Below are 10,258 nucleotides of genomic sequence, written 5' to 3'. Positions count from 1 at the left end.
GCTTCTCTTTCTTATTTTTTAATTTTAATAGCACTGAGAAAGTTAATTATATATATATATATATATATATATATATATCATATTAAGACTTCTAATGCTTTTGGATTTCATATGACCAGACATCGAGAAGATGGTTTCTGTGAAAAATATGATCATCAATTGTAGTTCCATAATACCTGAAATCAGGGAAGCTGTATTAAGATGCCTTGTTTGTGGGTTCTACTTCGACCCTATAGTTGTAGACCAAGGTAAGTTATTAGTCCAAGCTTGTTTGGTGTTTTACTTTGATTTTACTTGTGATATATAAAACATGAATTATAACACAATAATTTTCGCAAAGACCTAGCATTGATTATATGGAAACATGTTTTCTTGTGGTGGATGCAGTCACCTTCAGATATCTTATTAGTTTAACAGTATATGAAAATTTGGACATGCGTCTAATGGATATTATTACAGCCTATTTATATGGCTTACTCGAGTGTGAAATTTATATGAAAATCCTTGAAGGATTCAAAATGACCGAAGAATATAAAAGTTCCTAGGAAGTTTGTTCAATAAGGCTTCAGAGATGATCAATGTATATATGGTATATCTCCTTATCAATGCATATATGGTATAATCTCCTTAGTGGATATTTATTAAATAAAAAGTATAAAAATGATTTAATTTATTATTGTGCCTTTATTAAGGATATTGATCTAAATTTAATAAGTGTATATGATGATGATTTAAATATCGTTGGAACTCTTGAAGAGCTTCAAAAAGCAGTAGACTATTTGAAGAAAGAATATGAAATGAAAGATCTTGGAGAGACAAAGTATTGATCATTTGACGAATAGAATACTCGTTCATCAATAAACTTCTTTTTTTTTTTTTTTTTTTTGGTTGCCTACCCCGGTTTATAAACCGGTGGTTCGACCCGCGTCGCACACTTGGCTGTGGTGGGTGAGTCTCCCAGCGGGAATTTTTTGCATCCACAAGGATTCGATACCGAAACCTTGCTTAAGCGAACCAAGCTGCTTACCACTTGGACCAACCCCCATTGGTTCATCAATAAACTTCTATAGAGAAGGTTTTGAAGCGATTTTAAATGGATAAAATATATCCATTGAGTACCCCAATGGTTGTGAGATCGCTCGACATAAATAAAAGATTCATTTCAACCGTATGAAAACATAAAGAACTTATTGGTTTTGAAGTACCATATCTAAGTACAATTGGGCATCAATGTATCTTGCTAATAGTATACAATCAAATTAGCATTTTCTATAAGTGTATTAGCAAGATTTATCTTTTCTCCAATACGAAGACACTAAAATGTTATTAAACATATATTTCAATATCTTCAAAGAATTATTGACATGATGTTATTTTATGAATGTGGACATCAACTAACTAGTTTTGCAGATGCATGATATTTATCTAATTTGCATAAAACTAGATTTCGAACATGTTATTTATTCACAAGTGAAGGAAGCATGCAGTCTTTTACTAGAAAAGGGGTTTCAACAATATTATACGAATATAATGCTACATGCATAGCTCAATTGATAGGAGGATACATCAAAGGAGATAGAACAAAACATATTTCATTGAAATTTTTATTCATTCATGATCTTCAACAAAATGAAGAAATTTATGTTCATTGAATTCGTTCAAGTGATAACTTGACATATTTATTTATTGAGGCATTGCCTACTTCAAATTTTGAGAAGCTGGTACATGACATTGGAATGTGCGTATTCAAAGATACTCAATGATGTTATTATCTGGGGGAGTAAAATCCGTGTTGCACTCTTTTTCCCTTCACAAAAGTTTGTCCCATTGGGTTTTCCTAGTAAGATTTTTAATGAGGCAGTTACCAATACGTATTATTTAGATATATATATTCTTTTTCCTTCACTACGATTTTTTTCCCACAGGGTTTTTTTCTTATTAAGGTTTTAATGATGTACATTATCTATTGATGGACATCCAAGGGGGAGTGTTATAAATAATATTTATTTATGGATGTCTATTACCCTCAAAGATATTGTAATTTCAATTGAAGATTTCAACTACCTTAAGATTCAATCTTGGTAATTCACATTCTCACACAATGTTGGCAGTCAATATTTCCATTCTATGCACCTTCTATCTTGGGCGACAATCTATCCTTCCATATCAAGATTATCTTATTGTGTGATAATCATATATTGTATTTTTTTGTAGAATCTGATATTACCATATCAGAGAAGATGTTAGTTCCATTATAAATATGTAATGATTAGCTTAATAGAAGAATTGAACTCATCTTATCTTTCTTCTTTGTATTCAATGTATTTTCTTTATTTTATAACAAAAACAAATTAAGTTGAGTTTAATCAGTTAACTAAATACCTTCACTAAAGGCGTGAAGGGCGTTTTGTAAGGTTTTGGACTTTGGAGAGGGTGCATCATGTTTCCAAAAAAGACAAAAGGGGTCTCCATGTAAAAGAATTCTTACAAATATTATTTAGGATTTCAAATAAATTTATTTAACAATATTATATCAAGACCGAAAAGAGAAATACAATACATCGACAATATATTGCCAATAAATAGGCAAAATTTTGACGATTATTCGTTTTATCACGATAAATTAAGCGATGATCTCGGAAATTCTCTGCATAATTGGAAATACAAAGGGATTCTTTTTCAGAATCTTTAAGGTCAACCCACAATCTTACCAATTCTGCCACAATGACTTAGGCATCAAAAGGCAAGTTAGGCAAAATGCCAAATGTAGTTAGGGAGGATAACAAATGAAAGGATTTCTAGAAATAATTCAAGTTAAGAAGGGATATCTTCGTGGTAATCTTACCAACCCTATCCCAATAATTTAGGCCTCAAAAGGCAACGTGCCAAATATGGTCAGGAAGGAGAATATGTGTTGTAAATATGTTTAAAACTTAATTAATATTATTTTATATTTTTATATAAATATATGTTTTAATCGTGTCTTTTATCCTATGGTTTTTATTTAGTCCCACATTAGGTTGAGAGGAGCTGATTATATCGTTTATATATAGTAAGGGCCTATGTAATATTAATTTGGGGTTAAGGATCGAACCTTGCGTGACGTGAATCGAGCCTAAACCCTATTATGACCCTGCTATACATGGAAGAATTTATGAAATAATCCAAGGTATTAAGGGATTTTGTAGGAAAATCTACATGGAAGAATTTCTAGAAAACAATATCAATCACCCCTGGCGAATCGAAACCAGGGGCGAAACGAAACGATATCGGTCTCCTGATATATCGGAAAATATCATTTTTTTAATTTTTTTCTTCCGATTCTTATATTATTTCTTGCACTTTTTAAGCGATTTCTCTCGCGATTCTATTCCAATCTTACCAATTCTATCCCAATGATTCAAGACTCAAAAGTTAATGTGTTTAATGTAATTAGGAGGAGAATCTACATAGAATAATTTATAGATAGGAAGATATTTTATAGCAAAATCTTCAAGATTAATTAGCAATCTTACCAACTATATATTCTAGTGATTTAGCCCTCAAAAGTCAACATGCCAAATGTGGTTAGGGAAGAATATATACATGAAATAATTTATGGAAACAATTTAAATTATGAATGGATTTTGTAATAAAATTTTCAGAGTGAATGGGTAATCATTCCAATTATGTCCGAATGATGTAGGCCTCAAAAGGTAATATGTTAAATATGATTAGGTAAAAGAATTTAAATGGAAGAATTTATAGGAAATAATTCAAATTTATCACATATTTACATTAAATTAGGATATGCTTCAAATTTACCAAAATTATTGACTAAAGATACTCAAAACAGGGGGCGAAAATTTCCAAATGGGGGGGGGCCAAAATATCGCCGAAATCAATGCTAAATTATTGACGAAAGTTCGTTCTTTGCCAACACCCCGATTGACCGAAACGTGCACCCGAAATTTCAGAGAGAAATGACGGTCCATGATCTTCATCAATGGACTTCATCTTCCCAAGTTAGGTTTAACGAAATTAATTTTTCTACCCCAAAAATAGAGAATCCAGTTGAGAAAGGTCCATTTTTAATAGAAACTCCAAACAAAGAAAAGTATTATATATAGGTCACAGAAGGGAACACTATATTTGGGAACAAATCAACTGCAAATTTTCTATTTATTATATTACCTTAATTTCCTTCAGAGCTATTTAAATGGTATGGGGTTCATTGGACCCAAAGAAAAAAATCAGTTGATCTGAAGAAACTCGAAACCATGAATGCCTTGATTTTGATCGTAGTCCTAGTGTTTTCATCGTCCTTACTCGAGCCATATTTTGTGCAAGGAAAAATGGGTGTTCATGTCATAAATGACTTGGGTCCAAATGAGATACTAAATCTCCATTGCAAATCCAAAGATAACGACCTGGGTCCTCAAATAGTTGCTTATGGCAAGGAGTTTGAGTGGCGCTTCAACCTTAATTTTTTTGCAACGACGCTTTTTTGGTGCTGCATGGATTGGAAAGCCAAGCACAGTTGTTTTGACATCTATAAACCCGAAAGGGATGATTATAGAAGTTGCAATGCTGAGAAAAGCCAGGAATGCTATAGGAAGGTAAGACCGGATGGCATATATTTCAGCCCATTTCCGAACACCGAATTCTGGAAGGTGTTCTCATGGTAGTGATTTCAAGGATATATACTACTAGCCAAAGGTGGTATGTTAAAGCGGTTAAAGACTCAACTTCCCTAGGGGAGGTCTTTGGGTTCACATCCACTTGGCGGCATTAATATAAAAGCTCCCCCTGAGCGCAGACTCTCTGTGTTTACCTTCTTATATTTATCATGAATAAATGATCTATAAAAATGTGCTATGCTTCTACTTGATTTCTATGCCACTTCTTCTCGATGAAAAATGGGAAATTGGGATAATTAAGTATTCTTGGAGATGTGGGGATTGATTCATCCCTTTTGATAACACTCACGTACCTTCACTGTCATCAATAAGGCCTGTTAATACCTCCCAGAACCTCTCTGCATGCTTGTGGTCCAGGCTTCACAATACATCACTCCAGAAATTTGAGACATGACCAGTAAAACTGCAAAAAAGTTGTACTAATTAAGCAAGACAAAAGTTAAGTTGGTCTATTTTTACAACTGCTGGCATCTGCAGCAATGGTAAGATCATTTATTTCTGTATTAAGGAAGAATAAAACCAATTAATTTCTACAAAGAAACAAATTAAACAAATCTCTTTCATGGAGACATCAGATGTAGGTAACATGAATTCAATATCCACTTAAGCATAGTACATACAACAAAGGAATACAATTTAGTTCCGTGTAAGAAATGGCACCAGCATTACTTATTTTGTCTGCTTAAATATCCCATCAGGGAAGGAAATCATTAATGGTGTGTTTAGGTTAATCTGCAGAACCTTTCTGTAGTTAGAACCAGCAATAAATGAGCTGGGAGCTTTTGGGTTATGGGATGTTCAAGAAATCATGGGTTTTCTTAAGGGATGGTTTTGGAGAGGAATTTTGGTTAAGTTTAGGTTAACAAATTAAAGCCCAGGGCATATTGGAAACCACTTTAGGGCGGCAAAAGGGTAAATTTTGGCCACCGCGTGGGGGTGTCGCCGGCCCGCGGCCCTCCCCCCCCCCTCTTAGCGCGGCGCGCTTTTTATTTCTTCCTCCGTGGGTGGGTTTCCCCCGGGGCGCGGGGTGGGCGGGCGCCCAGTAAGGAGCAAATCGCAGGTTAACAAAACTTTGGATGGGCTAAAGAATTGTATAACCCTGGGATTAGAGAAAATATTTTGATATGGCCTTTCAGATGCATTCGTGGATTCTGTATGAAAATAGGACACTAATACAAAAGTACAAGGGGAAGGGCTTTTTACCGGGATACCTTTAGGAGTATACAAACAGAAAAAATTTTAAGGTCATATATTAACAAACTCTCGATCCAAACATTAATCTAGGGCTGCCTTGATCCAAACTTGCTTGATCCCAGGCCGGCTTAGGGCAGGTTAGCACGGGTTGAGGCCATTAGGGCCAAAATTTTAGTGAAGATTGATCTATTTGTTAATTAACACTGGATTTATCAACACTTAATTTTGAATATTTTTCATAACCTTCATAAATTGCACCTGGGTTCTTATATGATTTACAAAGTCATACACATGAAAGGGACTTTCTTAGTGTTCATAAATCTGTTGGAAATAATCCATATTAAGCAATGGATTTGGGTTGTGTAACATGTTGATCATTCGGATCCAAGAGGAGTAAAAAAAAAATCATAAGAAAGAGTATGATAGACAGTTCAAAAGAATCATAGGACCTTGGACCATCTTAAAACTAAGAGATTTCTTTGAGGCATTTTCCAAAGTCAAAATATACAGTTCTTCACAGAAAATGGAAACAAGTGTAGGGTATTGGGTATTCTAAAGATAGTAAGTTCCAGTTTACCATTATTCCAGTGGAGGGTCTAGCTTTGCTTTCAGAAACTTGATGAACCACCAATTGCCATAACTAGGTGACCAAGATAAGAACACTGCTTTATGACTCAGAATCAATGGATACAAAAGGAAACACACCAGAAGAAGACTCAATTGAGTTTGATGAATTATAATGCACATCCAACTCCTGAAAAATGGAAAATTTGAACTCATTCTTTTTGATTAACTTGGAAAAACAAACACTTTCCCTTTCACTGATGGCTGCCCCAAACATTTCATTCTGTACTTGTTAATATATGTGTCAACTGTCCAAGCTCTCCCATCTGAAGCCTTCAGTTTGAAATTGTATCTTCTTCCAGATATTCAAGGCACAGCTGGTGCCTACGCATTGTAGGAGTGGAAATTTCAAATTTGATGTTCAGAATTTTGATTTAAAATGGACTATTGCCCCTATATTTTGGTAATCACTTTCTACTTTGTGCCAAGTTGCCAACATGAGCTCATGGCACTCTGGAGGTAATGTGGATTTTTATGAATCACTGAGAAGTGTATAATCTGGTCTAAAAGAAAATTGAAGCCAATAGAAAGCATAATGCAGAGAAAAAGAAATTATTGTAGACAGAGGATGGTCTGCCCAATTTAACTGCAAACAGAGGAAGGATAGATTTGAAGGTACCAGCTAATAGAAGACCACAGGAAATTTCCTTACACAAGTTGCACTAGGTGAGTGACCTTTACGAGGGGGAACCTTCAAAGTCCTGTCATGGGTAACTGCAATCTATCAGGCATGTAATGAAAGAAACACTCTGCCAATTTGGATTAAAAAATTTATATTGAAGACTTTAATGGACCTTACCTTCGTGAACAGAATAGCCGTTGCATCTATTTTCTTGCTTACAATCAGGTGCTTCAACTTTGACAGGCCCTTAAAGTTTACTTTCATTGACCTGAAGAACTGCAATTTGACTGAGCTGAGGCAATGATGGTTTGTCCCCACTCTGCATTGCCTTGTGGTCTTCTTTGGTAGCTTTCCTTTTGCCATGATTATCTACATAAGGTCTAGATTCACTTTGAAAACTTTTGGATACTGCAACCTCCTTTCACAACCATTTTTGGCGAATATTTGGAAAAAGAATTCCAAATCACCAAGGTATCCAACGAATAAGAAGTCTCCAAATACTAGGAAATGGTCCTTGGAGAAAGTCAGCGAACCAACTTGGAAGAGATGTTTTACCCAATTTTCCAAACTCTTCAATCAATTATCTTCCAGAGGGTGCAATGAGTACAGATTGCAAACACTCCATTAAGGTAAGTGGAGAAATGTGTTGGTACTCTGCCAAATAAAGCAATTCAGTCTATTGCAAGTGAAAGTCAATGGAAGAGAAAGTCTAGAAATCAAGTATGAGATTTAATAATTCAAGACTTCAAAATTTATAATCAAACATGCTGAATATTGCAGTACTAAACCCATAAGCAGTATTCCTTATCTATACAACTGAAAAAGGTTAAAAAAGACTTACCATTTGGTATTTAAAAGACCACAATTCCATCTCCATTATGGTCGTATTATTATCAGTTATTCACTCGTCACTAATCATATAGTTGCCAGCTGAAGTCTGGGGAGTAGCCTTCTTCTTTCATTTCCAATAGAAGATCATCCAATATCTGGTAGATGGCTTGTGCTTCTGGGTGATTTCTGTCCCTGGCAATAAATCCATTCACCACACTCCTTATCTCAATCCAACTCCAACCAGCATCTTTCTTTACTCCTCTCTCTTCCATCATCTTCCTTGTCCTCTCTGATTCCAATCTTTCCCCGCAGTCAGCAAGTAAGTTTGAAAGAAGAACATAACTTGCAGAATCCTCAGGGAACAATTCAATAGCTCTCCGTGCGGCGTGCTTACCTAGCACAAAGTTTGAGTGTACTCTACAAGATCCTAAAAGAGTTTTCCATATCAAATAATCTGGATCGAATGGCATTTGTTCAATAATCCAGGCGGCCTCATTTAGCCTTCCTGCTCGGCCCATAATGTCAACTAGACAAGCATAGTGAGACATTGAAGGGACAATCCCATAGCAGCTCTCCATGATTTTAAAGTATTCAAGTGCTTCATCTACATAACCTACATGACTACATGCATTCAAGATTCCCACAAATGTAGCATCATTAGGTTTGATGAACTCTGATTCAACCATCTGATCAAAGAGCTGAAGGGCCTTTTTCCCATGCCCATGATGAGCATACCCGTGAATTAATGTGTTCCATGACATGAGATCATGTCTAGTCATGCCATCAAATGCCAACCACGCATTATCGATGTTTCCACACTTAGAATACATATTAACTAGGGCATTTCCCACACAAACATCAGCATCAAATCCTAACTTCATTGCAAAACCATGCAGCTGTTTTCCTTGATAAAATAAAGCCCGAGTAGCACACGAACTAAGAACACCAGAAAATCCATATTCGTTAGGCTTAACTCCTCTCTTATGCATTTGGCAAAACAAGCTTGTTGATTTCTCACTCAACCCATTTTGGGTGTAACCAGTTATGGCAGCAGACCAAGAAACAGCATCAGGATCCTGGATTTTCTCGAATACTTTTCCAAGTTCATCTATCTGGTTGTTTCTTGCATACATGGTAACCAAAGCATTTGAAATCCGAATGTCCAATCCCAAGTTCAACTTTATCACAGAGCAATGGACTTGTTTTCCCGTTCCTATGAACATAGGGGATAAACCACAAGCCCCGATAACAGCAACAAAGGTATACTCATTGGGTTTGATCCCTAAATTGATCATTCTGTAGAACAACACCAGCGCTTCATATCCAAGCTCATTTCTGGCACAGCAGGAAATCATTGAGCTCCAAGTGATCACACTCATAGTCTCTAAATGTTCAAAAACCAGCTTGGCACTCTCATAGGAGTTGTTCTTTGAATAAAATTCAATCAGAGCACTAGCAGAGTAGACGCTCTGATCCAAAAAGGTTTTAACCATGTAAGCATGAATCTGCTCACCAACTATTGGTTGACAGCCAACCAAAATGCTACTGATGGTGTGTTCATTTGGGTCCAGCCCCAACTTCCTCATCCTACCGAACAATTCAAATGCCTGTTCCAGCAAACCACTCTTTAAATAACCCCCAATCATAGAGGTGAAAGATACCAAATCGGGCTTCAACATTCCGTTGAAAATTTGGTGGGCTAAATCAACTAAGCCACACTTTGAGTAAAAATCAATTAAGCAAATCTTGGTTCTACAATCATGAACAAACCCAGCTCTTATAACCAAAGAATGAATCAGAATTCCCAAATTCAACATAGAAAGGTCAGCACAAGCCTGAAGTACGACATTTAGAGTGACATCATTGGGAAGAACACCCATTTTAATCATCTCCAAAAACAAAGAAATACCGATTTCAGGAGAACCATTCCGAACACAACCAGAAATTGTTGATGTCCAAGTAACTACATTCCTTTTCGACATCTCTCCAAACACCTCCAAAGCATCACACATACAATACAAGATTTCATAAAGAGATCAATCGGAATTGACTGTAGAGCGATTGCAGGTTCAAATCCTTCTCTTTTCATCTTAAAACACAACTTCTTTGCTTCATGATGCGTCCAAAATCTGCTCAGCCCTTAGATCTCCTTAGAATGACCTCCAAACCAAAAGCGTCAGATGTGGCTCGACCGCTGGGGTCGGGAGTCCACCTCCGAAGGCTAAGTCGATCGATGAACTTAATCACAAACGGCTCTGCTAGAAGCGCAGAGCTAAGGAATGAGTAATTGGAATACGATTTAGATCAT

The 10,258-nt window shown here is 36.0% G+C and overlaps 1 pseudogene across 1 annotated transcript; it reads right to left on the bottom strand.

The window, feature by feature from the left end:
• Window positions 1-6,050: 6,050 nt before the first annotated feature.
• Window positions 6,051-9,952, bottom strand: LOC149008487 (pentatricopeptide repeat-containing protein At2g27610 pseudogene; annotated as a pseudogene). The gene is made up of 3 exons (XR_016175332.1): window positions 7,961-9,952; window positions 7,297-7,773; window positions 6,051-7,198 (listed from the first exon to the last, which is right to left on the bottom strand). The product of XR_016175332.1 is annotated as a pentatricopeptide repeat-containing protein At2g27610 pseudogene (transcript).
• Window positions 9,953-10,258: the final 306 nt, after the last annotated feature.

This window comes from Hakea prostrata, chromosome 8, assembly GCF_041222555.1.
Source record: "Hakea prostrata isolate BN-2017 chromosome 8, UWA_Hpros_2, whole genome shotgun sequence".
Lineage (NCBI taxonomy): Eukaryota > Viridiplantae > Streptophyta > Magnoliopsida > Proteales > Proteaceae > Hakea > Hakea prostrata.
Note: the sequence above shows the minus strand (reverse complement) of the source record. Positions and strands in the feature narration are given on the sequence as shown.